The sequence below is a fragment of the Bactrocera tryoni genome, chromosome 2, assembly GCF_016617805.1.
Source record: "Bactrocera tryoni isolate S06 chromosome 2, CSIRO_BtryS06_freeze2, whole genome shotgun sequence".
In the NCBI taxonomy this organism is placed as follows: domain Eukaryota; kingdom Metazoa; phylum Arthropoda; class Insecta; order Diptera; family Tephritidae; genus Bactrocera; species Bactrocera tryoni.
In genome coordinates, this window is record NC_052500.1 from 57,148,300 (window position 1) to 57,171,270 (window position 22,971).

At 34.9% G+C, this 22,971-nt stretch overlaps 1 pseudogene; it reads right to left on the reverse strand.

Annotated features, from left to right (window-relative positions):
• Nucleotides 1–232: 232 nt before the first annotated feature.
• The window catches only part of LOC120767368, a 53,007-nt pseudogene continuing 30,268 nt past the window's right edge, over nucleotides 233–22,971 (reverse strand).

The window sequence follows — 22,971 nt, forward strand, 5'->3', positions numbered from 1 at the left end:
ATCAAACAAAATTACTTAGTGAACTACTCAATATATGTATGTATGTAGGCTTGCTTGATACTGAACGTTGCATGTCAATTCTGGAAAAGAGAAGAAGTAATCTACTAGTCTCTGCGTTTTAGATTTTAATAACGTGTTATTATTTTTGTTTGTCAAACCTAAATTTTTCAGCAATTAAAAGTTTACTTACCAGTTATTACCTTTAATAGAAACTCATTATTATTTTCAAAAATATTATTATACAACTCTTTTTCTAGTAACGATTCAGTACAAAAATAAATACATCATTTATTAATAAACAGTTCAAACAGTAGATTTCATACAGTCTTGCATATATTTCGAGTTAAAATAAATTGGCTGGTTTCAGTATTAATCTCGGCATATTCCTCTTGTTCCAGCCAATATTGAAAGCATTCTCTTTACAACTCTTTTTATGTTAATCTTCTTCCTTGCAATATTATTTCAAAAAACCTTTTATGTTATTCTGTGGAAAAAATTTAAGCATTCAGAATATTTAATTTTCAAATCCATTCTAAACATTTTCCAATAATATCTCACTGGTATATACTAGTATTTAAGCTCCTTTTAAAATTTACCATTTCAAACGGTGGTACTGGTTTTCAACTCCTTTGTGTTTATGTTATATCTATGTATGTGATGCCATTTGGGAGAATTCACCACGATACAAATATGACAGTTGTATCTCCAAATCGTATATTGGCCACAGAATGGGAATAAAATATTTCTCCACGTATTATTATAAATGCACCATAGTTTTCCTCTTATTTTCTTACTACTTGTATTTATACTTCATATCTTCCAAGGCATCTTTGGTTTAACTTCTCATATGTATACTTCCAGAGATACAATAGCTGAAGTTGTCGCATTTTGATATCCTGCTACTGTAATGCTGAATACTCTCGTTTCTATTTTATATCAAGTAATAAGTCGATTTTCGCAGACGTTCGGGCCATATAAACTACTTGTATAATTGGTGAAGGAGAAACGCCCAGCAAACTGCATTAAGATGTGAATTATGATTGGAAGAGAAGGCGCTTGAAGAATCTACTGAAGGTGAAACTGAAGGTGAAACCAGTTGGTCAGCTGGTTTTGTGCCGCAGAGTACATTATACGTCATTTCGGGTTTACAAGGTAAGGCTAAAAAGAAAGAAATACAAAGTTTGTTTTTCAAAGAAGAGCTAAGCAAAAATGAGTTCATTATGCTATACATATATTCATGTGGACAAAAATAATTAAAATTTTTCGCGAAAACCTATTCCTCGCAATATGTTTTTTCTAGGTTGCTAGACATCTGTTCCAAAAGTCGCAACAAAATAATTATTAGCGTCTGGTATCCGCTTGTTTTTCTGAAGTGCACACTGTGATTTTTACGGTAAGTTCCATTCAATTTTGTGAGCGGAATAAAATTTCTGGTGTCGAAATGTTCAGTATGTTGGAAAAGGCTTCAGAAATAATTAATTTTGGCGAGCAAGAGTTTTAATTGATATACATTTTTCAAAGATCCAAGACCCAGGTTGACTGCGGGACGGCCATCAACATCAACTGATGATCAACACGTTAATAAAATAAAAAATAGGTGCTTGAGAATCAACGATTAATAGTCAGAGATTTTACTGGCATCATTGGAATATCGGGAGGATAAGTGAAAACATTTTGAAAGATCATTTGGCGAACCGAAGTCGAAAAAACCATTTCAAAACAGATCAAGGTTATGTTGAGAGCTTTCTTCTATTTTCAAAGTGTACTACACTCCGAATTCCTTCCGACTGGCCAAACTATCAACAAGGAAGGTTGAGGTTATTCGTAAAAGGAAGCTGGAATTATGAGCCGACAACTCTTGTTTTTTGTACCGCGATCATGAACCGCCACATTTTTCATTGATTCTTCATGAGTTTTTCGCCAAACTTTCAACCAATTTCTTGCCGTGTCCACTGTATTCTCCTGATTTAGATCCGTGTGACTTCCGGATATTGAGCAAAACTAAACGACAGCTCCGGGGAAACTGTTTTGAGTCAACTGAAGACATTAAACATGAATCGCTACACGCATTGAAGGTTATTCATGAAATTGACTTACGTTATCACAAGTGTATTGGGGCCAAGGGGGATTACTTTAAGAGGGACGACATATATTTTGAAGAATAAATTAAGAATTTTAACATTATGAACAAAGTCTTTCTACTTTTTCCTAATATATACAATGTAAGTACTCTTAAATATAAGAATCAAGATTTTGAACTAGTAATTTTATATCAATAGCCACAAAAATATATACATACATACATATATGTATATACATATGTATAAAAGTCAAATAGGCTGTTCTTAAGAATGAATCTGTCAACAAATTTCTCAGTTTTCAAAACATTACATATGGTATAAAAATTTGTTGCCAATATAGTGAAAAAACTAAAATAAATGCCAAATTCCAAAAGAGAACGAAAGTGGCTGATTGCTAACGGTTGGCGGTCGGTGTTCAAGCGCAACTAAGCGCCACAATGGTTCATTGGTTGCCGCAATGAACAGGAAGTGCGGCGACGCTGCAATTGTTAAAGCTTTCATCACTAAGCGACGAAGGATTGCCAGCGAATTGCCATCTAATCCAGCAAGCAGAGTAACAAAAAAGTGTAGAAAATGAACGCAAAAGAACTATACGCAGAATATTCAACTATGAACAAATGTGCAAATTGGAATGCAAACGAATATATACATATGTAGATTTATGGCAGCATGTTGCTATTGGTTTTCTTTTGCTCGGAGTGTAGTGCGTGAATGCGTCTATACGACGACATTTCAGCCAGCAGCTAGAAATTTAATCACCTGATATGAAAATAGCTTCCCAATGTCAATATGTACTAGATACAACTTTTTTGGGAAAAAAGAAATATATGTACATATATGTGCTAGGCAAATGTCCTGGGAAAAATAGAAATAAATGGAGCCAAAGTTTTAGCACTTCAAAAAATTCAATTTTTAGAAATCTTGTGTGGGCAATATATTTACTACCTCGCCGATGTGAGTTTCGACTTTGTCTTAATGGACACTTTTGTAGAGTGTTCAATCCTGAGAAATATTTGTCTAAAGTTAAAGCGATGCCATAAAATGCTTCTGAGCTATGGAAATTTAAAAGTAAAAAATCACGATTGTCGTGTATTTTCTATGGAAAATTTTTACATGCCTTGATCCAGTCCTTAATGTGAATATAAAGGTCTCAAATTTTCAGGGAATTTTTTTAGGGTATTCCCAAGAAAATTTCATGCTGGGATTGAAAAGGCAGTATGGATATAAATATAGGTAGTCGTTCTCCATCTGATCTCTCCATCGAAATAGAGGGATTCCTCTTCCTCTGTTTCTACCGACGGGTACCGAACCGAAAACCTTGAAAAGTGATCTTTTCTTCTCAATCTGGACGACAAGACCCAGCTAGCGTAGCCGCTGTATCTTAATTCGCGGAATGTCGCATATCTCGTACAGCTGATCGTTCCATCGACCGCGGTACTCGCCGTTGTCAATGCGTAAAGGTCCATAAGCCTTCAACAAAACCTTTTTCTCGAACACTGCTATGACCAACTTATCAGATGTTGTCATCCTCCATAGCTCTGAACCATATAACAGGACGGGAATGATGAGGGACTTTGAGAGTTTGATTCGTCGAAAGAGGGCTTTACTTTTCAATTACCTAATCAGTTCAAAGCAGCAGCTGTTGGCAAGATAACGTGCGAGCCAATCTGTTAAAGAGATATTTTGTCTTGACCTCGTTTATAATTCTGGAGAATAATATCTATATTATCGGCGCACATTAGCAGCTGTACACCCTTATAGAAGAATGTATCTTCTCTATCTAAACCCGTTTACGTATGGGACGGCTCGGAGAGGTACTTTCTGATCCTGACGAAGTTTAAAATAATAAAGGTTCGTTTCAAATCATTAATCTTACTATACCTTGAGGTAAATTTCGCCGGAAGTAAACATGAATAAGATAATATAATAGATCCTATATGCTATGCCGTCTGTTTATCTGACAGTATATTGTCGTTTAGACCTTCAGATTTGCACACGTCCTTTCTCCGCTAGAAACTGCATATTTGTTGGAACTGTCAATACCGGACCATACAAACTGACTGGTGTGAAAAGTTATATCAAAGAATTTCTGCTAATATTATAGTACATTATTGAGCAACGCTATAATTCCCGGACATATTGTTCAAAACGGCTCAATGTAGCATTTATACCGAATAAAATAACGATACAAGACTTTTATTAGTTTCAAATGTATTCGTGTTACTATGTGATGTGTCTTTATTTCGGCACTTAAATCCAATAGTATATATTTGATTGTCACTGTGTCAAAGCGATCAACAATTTAGAAAATATTAAAAGATGCCTCTAAAAGCATACAGGACGTACTGTCTTTTGGTTAAAAATTTTCCTAACGCATGGATAAACTCAAGCTACTTGTCGCATACTACCCGGACTACTGCAAGATCAAAAAGCACTTATATGACATGAGCCTAGCTTCTTGCTCAAATTGTAAAATGGAGCTTGAGGCCCCAGAACAATTGTTAATTGACTTCATAGAAGTCTGAAGGTGCAGGATAAAGGCTCCTGAATCCATGTTAAAACCAACGCACACATATGAAATAAATTTCGAAGAAACAATATATCTTTCTATTTGGACAAGGAAATCAAAGAACTGGAGTTGGCAAAAGACATCGTTTTTACATATATAAACTTAGATATTTTTTTAAAAATATGAAAACTTTGATTTATACTTTTTTATAAAGTCTTCATCAAGAACTTATAATAATTTGATATCTTTTATGTCAGTGTTATTTCTCAGCAGCGCAGGCATTTCCACAAAAGCTAAATTCATTTTAGTAAACGCATTTTGCAAGATGTCATTTAATTAATTCGAAGTTCTACATACTACTTCTTTGTTAGAGCAAATCAATTGATGACAGTATTCGGAAAATACGGAGAAATTTGAGACCAACAAAGTACGAACTCTGAGAAAATATCACAAGAGCTCGCAACAAACAGGTCAAAATGTAGCTCTGAATGTACTCATATATAATAATGGGTGATCCATTTCGAGGTTCCCTCCTTTTTTAAAGAAAATCATAGGAAATTCAAATTTAACTGGGAATGTTTATTATTACCCGAAAGAACATTTTTTGGCATTAATTTCTTAAAAATTATCTCCTTCAATGGTCCATCCGTTGAGTCCAATTTTCAAAATATCATTTGAGGATGTCGACTGGTAACTGGAAAATGAGACGCGTAATGTTTTGCTCCAAAGCTTGAATCGAAACGGGATTGTCCGCATAGTTTAGACTTTATATAACCCCCCACAAGAAAATGTATTACGATGTGACATCACATGTTCTTACTGGTCAATCGACCGGCTCAAAACGTGAAATTATCTGCTCACCAAAGTGTTCTCCCAATAAATCAATTGATTGATACAATGTGTGGAAAGAGAAGCCGTCTTGTTGAAACCAAATATCGCGATATTGCGAGCTTCAATTTCAAGAATCAAATTGGTTATTTTTTTAATTGGTTGGTTATCGTGGCACGATATGGGTAGGCATTTACGGTTACGTTCTCACCGGCATCATTTCTGAAGAAATGTGGACCGATGATTCTGTCAAAAAAAGGCTATTGAAAGAAGTACATCTACTTGGATCACCCATTATATATATATAAGTCAATGTTCGATGAAAACTTAGTAAAATGTAAAAATCAAACAAAGCCAGCTAGCTTAAAGAAAAGAGATGCGAAAAAGAGTGCAAAGAAGCAATCATATAAATTGAAAATAAATAGTGGAAAATGCATGTGTCTACCTCAAAATCCTTTAACATTACAATATTGGCAAATCTTGCATACGTATCCCAGTCTACATTGGCAGTTGAATGCCTTTTTCATCATGTAAGCAGGCAAATACATCTGTAGACAGTTCTAACAAGAGAAAAAGTAAATTTCGGCTGCTACCGAAGCTATATTATCTTTCACAGATACTTTTGTCATAATATAATAGAGTAGGAAAAAAATTTTATGTTGGTTTTGATCGGCCAGATGGTGTGACAGCTTTATGTTATACGAGTAGCAGTCTAACCTAAACAATGTCGTTGCAGATTATAGCGTTGCCTTAGAAAAAAATCAGCGCCAAATTTAGTGAAGATGGGGCTACATCAGTTCACTTGCATGACTGCCGATTGGACTTTGGAGTGAAATGATGGAGCCAATTTCATCCATCAACTCGTTCTTGTTTTTGGTCAAAAGTGAGCTCGAGATATCTTTAGAGTACCTGCTGTATCGAAAAACTTCAGTTTACGATTATACAAAATTATTTTGTGCACTTTTCGGATGGTTTCGTTGGTAACAACCTGTTTTTGGGGCACCCACAATGTTCACCGTATTCGACGCTCATTTTACTACATCTAAACTTAGAATAACAATTCTTTAAAGTTAATTTTTCTGGTACAGTATTCCGAAACTCGTCATCAGGCCAAGCTTTTGCTTTAACAATAAATTTATTCCATCAAAAAGCAATAGTTTATCAACACGTATAATTCCTTTTTAACAATTTTTTTTCTCAACAACAAAAGTTGCTTCACTCAAAATGGTATAATTCACAAACTAAAGATCCGACAGTTGTCAAATTAATATATGCGCCTTTTGAAAGTCAGTGCTAGATAAAAATCATATCGATTTAATTTTAGTGGCACCATTTATGTGTCACACCGTGGACTTTTCAATTGGACTGTTATTCTTGGAAAAGTGTGTCCTTTACTGTATATTTTATTGAGTCTCCAGAGTTTTCTTCTAGTTATAACAAACTTCGTAGTATACTTTACATACCCTGTTCAGGGTGTAAAAAGGAAACTCTGTACATGTCTTTCACTTACGCAATAGGAGCGAGTTTGCAACTCTCAGCTTATAGGTATAGTTTTGCTTTATCCAATTGAAATTTATAATTTACACTTTTTTCAAAGCGCCAGCTGCAATTGCCCGCATGCAAACGCATTTCCTGAAATTTTCCCTTCCCCTTTGCGAGGTGAGCGATATTGACAGGCACAATTGTATCTGACATCTTTTGTTGGAGTTTTTATAGCGTCGAGTGTGGCATGAAAAAAGATAGCAGTCACCAATCACCCGAGAGTAAGTCATATTGCCATAGTGGCAAGTGTGGCGCTGCTGTTGAATGCAAATCGTGTGCACAAACATTGAAACTAAAGATATCGATTGAAAATATGTTTGAAATAAATGCAAAATATATTTATGTTGCTTGTGCGTTTATTTTCTTACAATAGTTTGGGGAATACATGAAATCAAAAGGAACAAGCGTTTATTGTCTTCTTTTATAAATATAAACCCAGTATTCCCAACTTTAATGGTTTAAAATATGTAAAAGAGTATTTCTCAATTGAATCGGAAAGAATGTGATTTGTGGTTAGAATATTTTAAGTCTGCGGTGCCGACTAATGTTTAGCAATTGAATAGCAACTACATTTTCAAATCTTTCCAACCAAAAGGAACCGCTATCAACAGCTTATTTCTTTATTTGGTTATATTCCAGTGGGCATCGGTAGGTTTCTATGGACAACTTCGTTTCTCACATAAACATATGGAAGATCCACGAATAATTCTTTACTGAAAGCTCTAAATTATTAGTTTTAGGAACCAGTGCAGGTGCGCAAACCGTAACCCTTGCTGGTCTCTCTTCGTTTTCACGTGGCCTGTCCAAGTATTGGCCCTGCCAATCGTAGCCTCAGACATTCTGAATTTATGTTTGTTGGTAGCTACTGTTAATAAGAAATATTGTTGTCAATGCTCCATTTGCCGAGCCACTATTACAGTGGTATCAATTTCGTCTACTGTGTCCTGAAAGAGGATGTAGGGTTGTTGCGCGGTTTCGTAGATTGCCCTAATTTTGGAGTCAGATCTGATCAGGAACGAGTACACTACTTTGGGGTAAACCAACACGTGCAGGCCTTAGATCCATCTCAGCACCGCGGGAGCTGGCATTTATTTTACTTGTAGAAGTTTATTTTGCATAATAGGCCTAGGTGCCAGATTTTGTCAAATGCTTGGCGGACAGTAAGCGAAACTACGCAACAGTATATTTAATTTCTATGGAATTAGTTTTGAAGTGTTGTATTCCTTGGAATTGATCAATTATATATTGAAGCCTGCCGAAGGGGACAGCGCGTAGAATTTGGCCGCAGTAAAGTATGCCTGTCGTAAAGGTGACTAAAACTCAGTATGCACAATCAAAAGATATTTAAAGTTCACCAGTCATTGAGTAAGCTACGTGTCTAACCGGAGACTTAAGGGCTCGTCTCAGTATGAAATTTTCTAGAATTCGAAACAACAAACAAAGCTTCAATAGTGCGACAGCAAATAACGTTAAAAATTTTCTCTTCAAATTGGAATTATATATATTCAAAATTCTTCCTTTGAGAGTTGAAACCGTTTTAAAAAAAGCCATTCTGAGAAAAACGCCATTCTACAGATTAATAATCTTTATGAAATTTTTGTGTTAGCCTAAAATTACGGCCACAATCGTGGACAACGTACAGGACCTTTTTTTTACGTGTCACTACAACAATTTATACACACAGAAATAATTTTGTATTCGTCATAAATGTATTTATTTATAAAAAAAATCGCGAAAATTAGTGATTTTTCGGAGAATCATACTGAGACGATCCCTTAAATCTGGTACTACGGAGAGCAGTTAGCCCTAGAGTTCGCTCTAATCTGCTTATAGCGTGTCAGCCTTTTGGGGAGTTTCGAGGTGGCTATGGTTAAAACCAAAAGGGAGGCAGAATTGAAAATTCAGTTCACTGTGGAATCGCACTGCGGCCGAATGTCGAACCCACAGCAAGGCCGAAGTTTTAGGTTGGGCGCGAAGACGAACACGGTGGAAAAGGTGTCAATTCCACCTGACCAATTGAAGCCAAATAATACTTTCAAAAACCATATATTATTTGGGGCGCTGATCAACGCATTGTTTTGATCTATGTGTTTTTGAGCACCGTGGGGTGAGGACATCGTCACCAGGTACTCATGTAAAAACGCAACGACTGTTGTACCATGAACCCTTCTGAAGACAAACTGGTAATACGTAATGAGATGTTTCTCCGCCAGCAGAGGCAAAAGACTGCGCGATAAAATCTTTAGAATATTTTCCAAGAAACCGGTTAACCGGGATACAATTATATCAGAATATTTTCTTTGTACTGCTTATCATTTCCCAGGAAATATTCATATTGACTTAGCTCGATAAGAATAGATAAGATTATGTTTATGTTCTAGAAAATAAAAATAACGAATAAAGTATCATCTCTCTCTTATGTACTCACATTGAATATACTTTAGCCCTGTGCCGTGATGTTGTGAATTCCATAAGCTCGATGTAGCACCAATATAAACATTGTTCAAAGATGATGACGATGAAATATCTGAAACATTCGTTTTTGTGCGGTGAATTTTTTTACTGAAACGTTGACCTATTTTGCCGACGCATGCCATTTGAGTTGTTGTTGTCATTTTAAAAGAAATAAAATAGACATATGTATGTAATAAAATGGCTGAGAATATTGATATACATATATAATAAGTAGTGTCTTCTACGTAAACCTCATGTAACTTGTACTAACATACACTCCAAGAAAAACGATAAATCGAGAAGCATTGCTATGGAATAATAACATAAATGGGAGAAGTGGATATGTTAAGTTGCTGGAAATCCCCCAAGGTAAGAAATTAATTTAAATGTATGAAACAAATTATGTTTGAGTACCAATTTGAATTAATTTATATTTGTTTCATATATTGCTTTTACACACACCTTTGTTGTTGTATTTCGCAACCACTACTGGCACGGTATTTAGAGCCACCGTGGGTGCTAATGTGGTTACTGTCGTTGTTTGCGGAATATCTGCAATGAAAAACAAGTAAGGAAGGGCTAAGTTCGGGTGTCACCGAACATTTTATACTCTCGCATGATAAAGTGATAATCGAGATTTCATTATACGTCATTTACATATTTTTCAAATACCGTATTTTTGTAAAGTTTTATTCCGCTATCATCATTGGTTCCTAATGTTTATACTCGTATTATACAGAGAAGGCATCAGATGGAATTCAAAATAGCTTTATATTGGAAGAAGGCGTGGTTGCGAACCGATTTTACCCATATTTCGTACATGTCATCAGGGTGTTAAGAAAATATTATATACCGAATTTCATTGAAATCGGTCTAGTAGCTCCTGAGATATGGTTCTTGGTCCATAAGTGGGCGCGCCACGCCCATTTTCAATTTTTAAAAAAGCCTGGGTGCAGCTTCCTTCTGCCATTATTTTCGTAAAATTTAGTGTTTCTGACGTGTTTTGTTAGTCGGTTAACGCACTTTTAGTGATTTTCAACATAACCTTTGTATGGGAGGTGGGCGTGGTTATTATTCGATTTCTTCCATTTTTGAACTGTATATGGAAATGCCTGAAGAAAACGACTCTGTAGAGTTTGGTTGACATACCTATAGTTGTTTCCGAGATATGTACAAAAAACTTAGTAGGGGGCGGGGCCACGCCCACTTTTACAAAAGAATTACGTCCAAATATGCCCCTCCCTAATGCGATCCCTTGTGCCAAATTTCACTTTAATATCTTTACTTATGGCTTAGTTATGACACTTTATAGGTTTTCGGTTTCCGCCATTTTGTGGGCGTGGCAGTGGGCCGATTTTGCCCATCTTCGAACTTAACCTTCTTATGGAGCCAAGAAATACGTGTACCAAGTTTCATCATTATATCTCAATTTTTACTCAAGTTAAAGCTTGCACGGACGGACGGACGGACGGACAGATGGACGGACAGACGGACGGACGGAAAGACAGACATCCGGATTTCAACTCTACTCGTCATCCTGATCACTTTGGTATATATAACCCTATATCTGACTCTTTTAGTTTTAGGACTTACAAACAACCGTTATGTGAACAAAAGCTTAGCAACATTGTTGCGAGAGTATAATGAGAAAATATAGAACAGAGGCAAGAAGAGTGAAAAAGAGTAGAGTGTAGTATAGTATATGACTTGAATTGGAAAATGCATAATTTCACTTTACAGTATTTATATAAGTGAAAAAATTTATTATACATTACATACGTCTAAAAAGTTTTTATGATATTTTGATGTTAGATTCTAAGAAATATTTTGAATTGAATTAACTGGTAATAGTGCTTAGTAAAATTATAAAAAATTGGAAATATGAAAATTTTTGTGTTAAATAACTAGAACACAACGTAGAAGATATTTGTATAATACGAAAGTTAAAGTTGCGCATTCCTCCTCACAACAATAAAATAGAACCAGTTGGGAAATACATGCAACCAGTAATTAGAGCAATTTATAATTACTCTACTTCAATAAAACGAAAATATAGTAATAAACGTACCACAGAAAATCTTTTTGGAAAATAATTCATTAATAAAAGGTGATCTATTTCGAGGTTCCCAACATTTTTAAAGAAAAACACAGAAACTTCTAATTTAATGGAGAATTTCAATTATAAGTGATTCGAAACACCATTCTTCGGCATTTATTTATTGAAGATCATCTCTCTCAAATATTGACCGCGGCTACGTCTCAAATAGTCTATTCGCTGAGTCCAATTTTTGATGACTCGCTCTATCATTTCAACTAGTAACTATCGAATGTCATGCTTGAAGTTTTGCTCCAAGGCCTGAATCGAAGCGGAATTGTTCACCTAGACCTAAGATTTTACATATCCCCACTGGAAATAGTCTAACGGTATGATATTACACGATCTTGGTGACCGACCGGCCCAAACCGTGAAATTATTTGCTCACTGAAGAGGTTTCTCTATAAATCCATTGATTAGTGCGACGTGTGGGAAGTGCCGCCGTCTTGTTGAAATCAAATATCGTAGAGATCAAGAGCTTCAAGTTCACGTATCAAATAGTCTGTTATCATAGCGCGATAACGGTCGCCGTTGACGGTTACCGGCATCATTTTCGAATAAATATGGATCGATGATTTCGCTGCCCACATACCAAACCGTTGGATTTTCTGGATGAAATGACAGCTCCTGAATATCTTCGGGTTGCTCGTCGTACCGAATGCGCCAATTTTGCTTATTTACACACGCATTGAGCCAGAAATCCACCTCAACGCTGAAGAAAATTTGGCTCCAAAATGTCGGATCTTCTTGGAACTTTGCAAGAGGTCATAAAGCCAAACGATGTCGCTTGGCAAGGTCGAGCGGTTTCAGTTTTTGCAAAAGCTGTATTTGCGAACGGCGTCGAATCGACTCTCCACTCTCAGCTATGGCTGCTATAATTTCTTCACTGGACGTGGTCTATTCGTTCAAATATTATCCAATAGTGAATGCTGCGTCTCAAAATGGGTGATGGAGTTGCGAATAGTACCCTCATGTTGAGCGAAGCGCGAGTTATGTGTGACTACCCTAATATATGTAATTTAAAGACACTCATGCCACAGAGGCATATATTAGAAGCCGAACGTGAGGGAATGTCACAAGTCAGCATTTTTGAAATGTTTGAATCAGTTTTAAGTTTTATTGAATAAATCGTCAGAAGTTGTTACTCGCGCGAAACACATTTCTTATAGAACATGAATTTTCGTAATAAAGTTGAACGCTTTGTAAGCGTTGTTCAGTCGTAAATCGTTCAATGATGAAATGCCAAACAATACTGAACAAAACTAACTTGACAAAATGGCACGACTCACGCGTTATCTGTCAAAAACCTCCATCCTCTATTTGGATCGACTACATTCTCCCAAAGCTGGATTTCAATAGACACTTCCAGGTGAGGATACCATCTAAACGTGAATGGAGAAGAGTTTCAATAGTAGAGGAAGATACCACCTCAGTCTATACCGACGGGTCCAAAATGGACTGGGGAGTAGGCACGGGGGTATTCTCCGCTGATCTAGGCATATCTCTCTCTATACGTATACCGAACTCCGCTAGCATCTTCTAAGCAGAAGTACTAGGCATAGAAAAAGTCTGCGAAGTTCTATTAGAAAACCACGGGAATATACATAAAGTAACTATATTTACGGACAGCCAGGCGGCCCTCCTGGCATTGTCTTCACCCATGACAAATTCCAGTACAGTTCACAACTGCAAGAGAGCACTAAGCTCAATAAAAGACAAGACGAGACTTTCATCGAGACCTCAAAATGGTTTGAGAGAGAAGGTGAAACGTAATAGCAGATACAGGAGGTTCTACGAATAGTGTATCAAAATGGCACATTAAGTGCTAATTGAGCCCGATAGAGCTGCACTTCTACCTACCTATTTGGATCACCCGTTAGTATAAATATTAACTTCTTTTGTATACATTGCGTTAACTTTTTTTTAAGTTATACCAACAATAAAATTTAAAAAATCACACGTTGACGCTTCTAAACTTTTAACTAAAATTATAATACATATAAAACAAAATGTTAGAAGTTTTCCTTTTCCTCTGGCACTAAGTGATATGCTGTATTTAATCCCAATACCTACTGTACGTATTAATATAAACAAAATTTAACTCTCTAATTAATCAAAAAATGCTCATGTAATTTTGAATGCAAAATTATTTTAATTAATAGTCCTTTTAAATATACGTCAGTTATGATTTCAAACATTATGCATCAGTAAATATTTTTGTTTTAGTCTGGCATATAAATCAGTTCAATTATTTGCAAACCGAAATCTTTTCATTTAATTTCTAACACTCAACTTAATAATTAACTACTACTTCAGAATTGGCCAACCACAAACCAACTTGACTATTAACCTAAGTGCCTAAGGCTCCTGGCCAACATACGAGTATCTTCAAAGTAGTAAGTACTTAAACACCTACACAAATGCTTCCTTGCTTATGGTTATATTGGAGTGTGGTTGTATAATACATGTGTACACCCTTGTTCAACTCCATTACAATTAGTGCCTTATTAATTATGCAATACTCTTCGGTTGTTGTCAGATTAGACACGGTCAAGGTATGCTTAGAAATGAAGAAGCCGAGAAATTCACCAAGAATCACAACTTTGTAAGCACCTATGTAGGTAAAATAGCTAAATATTCCCTGTAAATTTGACGTTTTGTAATTCTGATAAATATATGCTATTGACTAAAACTGAAGCTCGGTATCTATCCCATCCCGCATGTGTTATGGTCAAAAAATCATTTGGCTGTCTGTTGTGATTGCAGCTTCTTCCCGTCGAACCTTCCCTGCGATTGTTGATTTAAGTTTTTTGCTGCACAGAGGAAGGTGGGTGTCTACGCTGCAACAAGATAGTGGTCCGAGTCAAACACTGGAGATGTGCCTTCCGTCTATCACAACATGATCGATCTGGTTGGTGGCTTTCCTATGGAGGAATCTAGTACTGCAGAAACCCAGTGCACAACCCTGGGGAGGGATGGTTTTCCCTCTCATTTTAGCTCGCTTTCAAATGGATATATCGTTGAATTACTTTTGCAACACAGTTTGAGGTATGTTCAAAACATGCATTCTAAATGCATCAGCTGTTTATTCAAGTGTTAAAAAACATTAATTTCTTAATTTTTTTTCGTACAGGCATAAAAAGATGTGATTCTTCTTCGGTCTCCTGATTTCTTAAAAATGGTTGTTTATACCACTCAAAATTTACTATGCGGCATGTCTAGTTAAAAAAAAAACAAGAAAAAACGTTAACTCCGGCTGCGCCTTCACAGGTGCATTTCTTTTATTAACTATGTGTCCAGTTTGTATGGAAGCTATATGCAGTAATTCATGTCAAAATTCGTGAAGATACCACGTCAAATGCAAAAGTCTTCCATAGTAGCAATAGATTCCGATCGTTCAGTTTGTATAGCAGCTATATGCTAGAGTAAGCCGATCTGAACAACTTCTTCGGAGATTAAATTATTGTCTTTACAAAATAACCTCTGCCAACTTTTGTGAAGATACATTGTCACATGTGAAACTTTCCATACAAGAACTTGATTTGAATCGTTTAGTTTGTATGGCAGCTATATGTTATAGTGGTCCGATATCGTCAGTTCCGACAAATGAGCAGTTTCTGGAAGAGAAAATGACGTTTTCAAAATTTCAAAACGATATCTTAAAAGCTGAGGGACTAGTTCGTATATATACAGACAGACGGACGGACAGTAGGACAGACAGACAGACGGACATGGCTAAATCGACTCAGCTCAGCATAGTGATCATTTATATATATACTTTAAAGGGTCTCCGATGCTTCCTTCTGGGTGTTACAAACTTCGTGAAAAACTTAATATACCCTGTTCAGGGTATAAAAACATGCAACCATTTGTTGGAATGGCTTCATGGGCGAACAACTCTTGTTGGATTCAGTTTAACTGGAAAACTCGATTGCTGTTTACTTTCGCACACATAACATATAAATTCGCATTTCATCACCTGTTACATTTTTAAAACATTTTTGTAGACCAATCGACACAACCCTTTTTTGAGCGAATGACAGGTTGTGTAGGATCCAAAGTGAAAAAAAAAAATCTAGAATATATGCTGGTTACACTATATCCTCCATTTTTTCACTCAGATGAATATTTTAAATTACTGTAAGTTGCCTTATGGCGACACTAGGGATGCTAAATCCCGAAATATAAAAGGAAAACGACCTAAGTAAATACTTTATAGTTTTTTATCACAATAACTATTTGTGACAAAATTTCGATTTAACATCTGGTGTTCGAAGTGTAAAAATGTTAAAATTTCACCGCCTTTCTGTTTTCAATGGCCTAATTGTTGATGAGAGTACACATATCAAAATAACACGCCTCTTCTCTACAATGTGTCAAGCTCATTTTCTGCTATGTTTATATATATTATTTGTATTTGTGTAAGAATACTTGTTTTTCATATTCATCGTTCACTTACGATAGAGTTTAATTATGCCATCCGTATCACCAGGAGAATTCTTCGCCACACAACGGTAAGAACCGAAATCTGATATGTCAACATCTTTTATGGTTAACCGCATAGTTATTTTGTAGCCACTTTCAAAAGCTTCGGATGCAAAGTGCTCCCCTGTAAATTAAAATCATAACATGATGTGATAAAAAGATATACATATGTATATGTAAGCCACATTGTGCGTTTATGCTTACGCATATGAAAACTCATAAATCTGGATGCGATAATACATGTTTCCTAACAATATATGATATGTAATTTCTGAAGTTTGGATGAGTTATAATTTGAAATTGACAAGGACTACAAGTCTGGTAGAACAATTGTCAAAAAAATATATTGAGCTTTCTGTACAGTGAAACACAAATATGACCATGAAGTACGCTTAGCTTTACTTAGAAAGTATAATGGGAAACAGGATTACGGACATAAATATGTAGTTAGTGTGGGCACCCATTATCTTCCTTATAGTTATGTTGTTACTGTCTGTTTTATCTACGTGGCTGTATATGATTAACAACATAATCCACAACAAGATGTGGACAAATGTATACCAAATATAAAAAGATGACCAACTTAAACATCACTCATGAGAGAGCAATTGCTAAACGTCAAAACCTTCTGAACTCTGTTAACTGCCAAGATTTATGAGGTTTTACGTTTAGCTTCGGAAAGACTGGATAGAAGTTCCAACAAAACTATATCTGAACAGTGTTATTTATTGCGTTGCGTTTGCAAGTTGAATTCACTTTATTAAGTATTGAAAAATATTTTAATTTAATAATTGTTTACACATATTGAGGTTTAAGAAATCTGTTTAGTTCACATATGTTAAAAAAATTGCTTCCGTCCCGAAATGAACTAAACTTAATTCATTTCGAAATTTTAATTTATTTGAGTCTATGTGTGTTGCTCAACCACAAAATTGCATTAAGTTCTTGAATTTTCATCGACCTTATTTGCATATCAGTCCAAAATCACCACATAATATTCACACGCATATTCATTAGGGTGAACCAGAAAACTAATATATCGAACATATTTTACTTGGTACTAAGTATTAACATAGAAACTTTGAATACTCAACAAAAATGTGTAAAAATTAAGCAAAAACTTTTCCTTTGTAGGCATATAGTATTTTTACTTTTTATTTAACTACATTTTACTATAAAAGTTCGACGGTTTAGTTTTTGGCTCTCCCTAATATAAATAAAAAAGGAAATCAGGAAATTAACATTTGCCTGACAGGCTTTATTTGCTGTAGTGTGTGCGAATCTTAACATGATGTATGCATTTATATGTATGTAGATTTAAAAACATACTAATTCACACTTTTAGCGAACTTCAGTATATTTTTATCTGTTCATATACATTATATCTGAATTGTCATAAAAATATATAAAAGGTGATCCATTTCAAAAGTTCCCACTTTTTAAAAGAAAAAACACAAAAACTTCAAATTTAATGGGAATGTATTTTCTCATTCGAAAGAATATTATCTGTCATATATTTTTTGAAGATTATCTCTTTCAAATGTTTGATGTGACTTCGTCTCAGATGGTCTATCCATTTGGACTCAACATTTTCAATGACAAAATCGGAGCAGTATTGCCCGCATAGACTTTACACATCCCCACAGGAGAAAGTCTAATGGTGTGTTATCACTCGATCTTGGTGGCTAACCGACCGGCCCAAAACGTGAAATTATCTGTTCACGAAAGTGTTCTCTCAGTAAATTCTTTGATTGATGCGATCTTGTTGAAACCAAAAATCGCTAAGGTATGATTTTTCATTGCAAAGTTGCTGGATAGAAATATATAATATGTGGTCCTCGATTACAACTCAGTGGAATAATTAGCCGAATGTTCTTTAAAATATTTGTTTTTCTTTAAAATATTACGAATTTAATTTTATCTCGTTCAGTCCTTTATTTCATTTGTCTGTCACTTAGGTTATGCGAGAGGTTAACTCAACCCTAAAAATACCTTTTCATTCAACCACTCACTAGCGGTTTTGTCATTTGATGTATTTGTCATCTCTTTTGCATATATATTAGTAGCTACGTATGTATATACGTTCTCGGACATATCACTTTTATTTTCGGAAACAACTCGGTGGCAATGCAATGTGCAGCCGTTCAGAGCGGATGCTTTTACGAATCGCAATCGCAGCGCTCACTGATGGACTGTGTCCATACCACTTTCTCCTTCTGTGTTGTTAACTCTCTTAGCAATTATTTTATAGCAGACGTATAGCACACACTTCTCATCCATAGTATATGGTATGTGGTAGTGTTGTTTTTGGTGACTCTTCTCCCTTATTTGCACACATTCACTGACAGTTTGTCCAAGCATTTACTTGCTTTGATAACAATGATTGTCTGTTGGAATATATGTATATACACATATGTGAGTGTTGTTGGATATTTGTGTAAATGCGGTTGAAAAATGGCTGACAAGAAGTTAATTAAACGTCCGTTGCACTTTGTGTTTCTATAGTTAACAACTACATATTTGGTAAAATGTTATTTCACAGAGCACTTAGCTTAAAAAAATACTATTTTGTTCACCTAATTCAAGTTAAAATTTATTAAATTAATTAAATCAACAAAGAGCAAAGTGTTTAAAAATTAAAAGAAAAAATAATTTTAAAATCCAGTTATTTTGTAATTAATTTTAAAATCCTTTTATTGTACTTACCCGGCACAATGATCGTATCATTTTTCGTCCAGTAATTGATAGACTTCGGATACGCCTCTGACTGACACTCAAGTGCTATGCTTTGGCCGGTGGCAGCACCGACTAGCTCATTTTGTATCCAAACAATTGGCGGAACTGTAAGAAAGTAAAAACATAAAAAATAAAAAGTTTTCCTTACAAGAACTTGATTCTCATCGATCAGCTTATATAGACGCTGCGTGCTATAGTGAACCGATATCGGCGATCCCATTAATGAAAAATATGTTGTGTGGATGAAAAGATGTGTGCGAAATATCAGGGCGATAAGCAAGCAACATTGGTATGGGTGCCAGACCTTAGACAGACATCATCCGAATTTCAAATTGCCTAATCATCTTGATCATTATCTCACCACAGCAATAATACACCTCGCAGATACGAAAGATTCCTCACAACAACTTGATTTCGAGAAAACCATTGATAAACATAGATGAAAATTGATAACCATATCATGTGTATTATAACCATTTCTTGGTCTTTTCTTTGGCATGATTAATTGTTAGATTTAGTAGATATACATACTTACAGTGCACAATCAGCATTACGCGCTTGCTGACCATTGGCGGAATGCCATTCGAGGCGATGCATAAATACGCAGCCATATCAAAGCGTTGTACTTTAGTGATCGTCAGGTAAGAACCATTGTAGGCGATGACTAGAAAGATAAAAGAATGGTCTACATAATCGACCAAGTGAGCAAACAATTAATGCGATTGTGACCAAGTTTCGCACTCAGTTTACTTTATTGGACATTAAACCAACCACACGAATGCGTACAGTGCGTACAGAAGAGAATATTGCGTCTGTTTCTGAGAGTGTGGCTGAAGACCGTGAAATGTCGATTCGTCGCCGTTCGCAGCAATTGGGTTTGTGTTATTCGACCACATGGAAGATTTTACGCAAAGATCTTGGTGCAAAACCGTATAAAATACAGCTCGTGCAAGAACTGAAGCCGAACGATCTGCCACAACGTCGAATTTTCAGTGAATGGGCCCTAGAAAAGTTGGCAGAAAATCCGCTTTTTTATCGACAAATTTTGTTCAGCGATGAGGCTCATTTCTGGTTGAATGGCTACGTAAATAAGCAAAATTGCCGCATTTGGGGTGAAGAGCAACCAGAAGCCGTTCAAGAACTGCCCATGCATCCCGAAAAAATGCACTGTTTGGTGTGGTTTGTACGCTGGTGGAATCATTGGACCGTATTTTTTCAAAGATGCTGTTGGACGCAACGTTACGGTGAATGGCGATCGCTATCGTTCGATGCTAACAAACTTTTTGTTGCCAAAAATGGAAGAACTGAACTTGGTTGACATGTGGTTTCAACAAGATGGCGCTACATGCCACACAGCTCGCGATTCTATGGCCATTTTGAGGAAAACTTCGGAGAACAATTCATCTCAAGAAATGGACCCGTAAGTTGGCCACCAAGATCATGCGATTTAACGCCTTTAGACTATTTTTTGTGGGGCTACGTCAAGTCTAAAGTCTACAGAAATAAGCCAGCAACTATTCCAGCTTTGGAAGACAACATTTCCGAAGAAATTCGGGCTATTCCGGCCGAAATGCTCGAAAAAGTTGCCCAAAATTGGACTTTCCGAATGGACCACCTAAGACGCAGCCGCGGTCAACATTTAAATGAAATTATCTTCAAAAGTAAATGTCATGAACCAATCTAACGTTTCAAATAAAGAACCGATGAGATTTTGCAAATTTTATGCGTTTTTTTAAAAAAAAAAGTTATCAAGCTCTTAAAAAATCAAAAAATGAACCATTGTAGGCGATGACTAGAAAGATAAAAGAAGAAAATAGGTGCTTTAAAAACATAATATCAATTATTTTTAAGTTCAGAAGAAAGGAATGTTAAATGTAAATTTTTAAAAGACAAGTAATTAGTGAGATTTTGTGGGGACAGAAGGTTTAAAACATTATTTGAAATTTTAAAAATGTGAATATTCATTATAATTGTTAAGGATTCGAAATAATATCCTTTCAACAACTAAATTGCCTCCGTTATTTCTTTATGCAACTTTTTCAGTGTACATGGCGCATGAGTAACTTCGTAATATCTAAAAGGTGTATTTGTTTTAAATTTTGAAAAAGAAAAACGATTTGTTGCAAATTTTGATAGTTTACACTAAAATAACAATACTCATATTTTAAAAAAATGTTTAAAATATTTTTTGGAATTATTGTCTTCTATAGTTTAATCAGCTCAATATTTTATTATTAATTGCGTTTTTCTCAAAATTAAATTTCTGCTACAAGTTAGCTGGAAATATAACTTCAAAGAATTCTCCGATCACACTGCTTGTTTTGCATGTAGATCTCTATGCAATAAACTCCGAATTTCTCGAAAATATATAAGTTTTGGTAGGCCAACAACTGTATTTTTAAGCAAATTTCGAATATATTTTCAAAAACTGTCATTTGGTTAGCTTTTAATTGGTCAACAATGGTAGTAAAACTGGTGAAGTAGACCAAGCCTTGAGGATTAATAACAGTTTTTTTTCATTCTTTTCTTTAGAAGCATGGTGAAGACTGAAATCGCTAGAGTGATGTGGTTAATTTTTTGTGTAAAATACTTAATGATCACATTAACTACAGGTACATGTCAGATAGTTTCTTCTTTTAATATGGAGTTTTTCGGAACCTGTAATTAATTTGATAGAAATGCCACTAATTTGGCATGCAATAAGTTAACTAAATTTAATATACACACACGAAATTCATTTGAAATTGAATGCCAGCTGAAGCTACCGAAATTCGATTCAATATTCATAGAACTTTTCCAACAATAATTCCAAATTCATTTCGTTTGCAGTCACAATGTATGAAGACTGATTGCTCCGCAATTTTACATCATAAATTTGCATCCATCAAAAATGCAAAATCAAAAATAGTTGAATTCATTTCATAATTATATATGTCCTTTTCATTGGCGGGCAAATTACCCAGTTTTCGCCAATAACATTTCATCCACATGGTTTACATGCGGAAATCAATTAAAAGACGCGCAATTTCCTGCAGAATACAATGAGCTTATGTAAAACAATTGGGTTGTGGAAATTTTAGATGTGCGCTTGTAGTTGCTAGGATAAACATACTTACATAGTTTTGAAATAAATAGCTTCATGACTTTTTCGAATTTTGTTGCAATGTGCAGTTTAATACTATCTAAATTTCAGGGACCTCTTTTAGGATTAAAAATATATGTGTGAGTCTTTCTCATCTTTTGAGAACTCAAACGACTTTCAAAAGCTTCCCTTTAATGACATAACGCTTCAAGATAATATACAAGTAGTATAGGTAAGTTAGAGAAACTATGAAATATTTCTAAAGGAAGTTTTTTAGACTTTCCAATTTCGAAGAAAAATAAATAAAAAAATCATAAAATACAAATAATTTAATTTTATTGCTAAGAAATTAGCTTTGTTATTAAATTTAGAAATTAAGATAAAACCATCACAGTTACTACCACACCAAAACGAATATAACTATAACTATAAATTAATTTTTAAAAAATCCTTTACGGAGATATTTTTGAATATAAAGACTGTTGGAATATGAAAATATCTATTATATTTTAATTTTTGGACCAGAATACTTCCCTAATCCATTAGTCGTAAAAATGTAAAAATTAAATGTGTAATGACTACGCATCAAGAAAACTACTAAGCCACATTTTCGTGATTTAAATGCCAAAAAATGAATTAAATCAAATGTCAGCGAAATGAAAAATGCTGAATTTAACGCTAATTTCAATATGAAATTTGCTTCGTAATCAAATGACAAGCTGACACATTTAATTTTGCATTTGGATGCGCAATTTTTGTTGTCCGCAATTTCATTTAAAAAAATTTATTCTAATGCGTTTAAAGTTTTTTTTTATTATTTCAATCATTTCACTTTCAATTTTAATTTTTTAAAACCACATATGTATTTAGATATTACTTGCGATGTTTACTATCGAAATTACCTTCATCAGGCTCTTAAATTATTGGTTGTATCTCACAATTTTAACGTCTGTTTGAAGTATACAAAAATGATATCCTATTTTATGTGTTATAACTGGAAACTGTTCTCTATATAAGGAAAAGTCAAATCATTTCTAAATCATAGGAATATCTACCAATTCTTAAATTCTCAATTTATTTTTCAAAATGTCCTAACCTCAAAGTAATCCTTTTGGGCTCCAACACACTTATAAAATTTGAATTTAAAAAATTTTTTGAA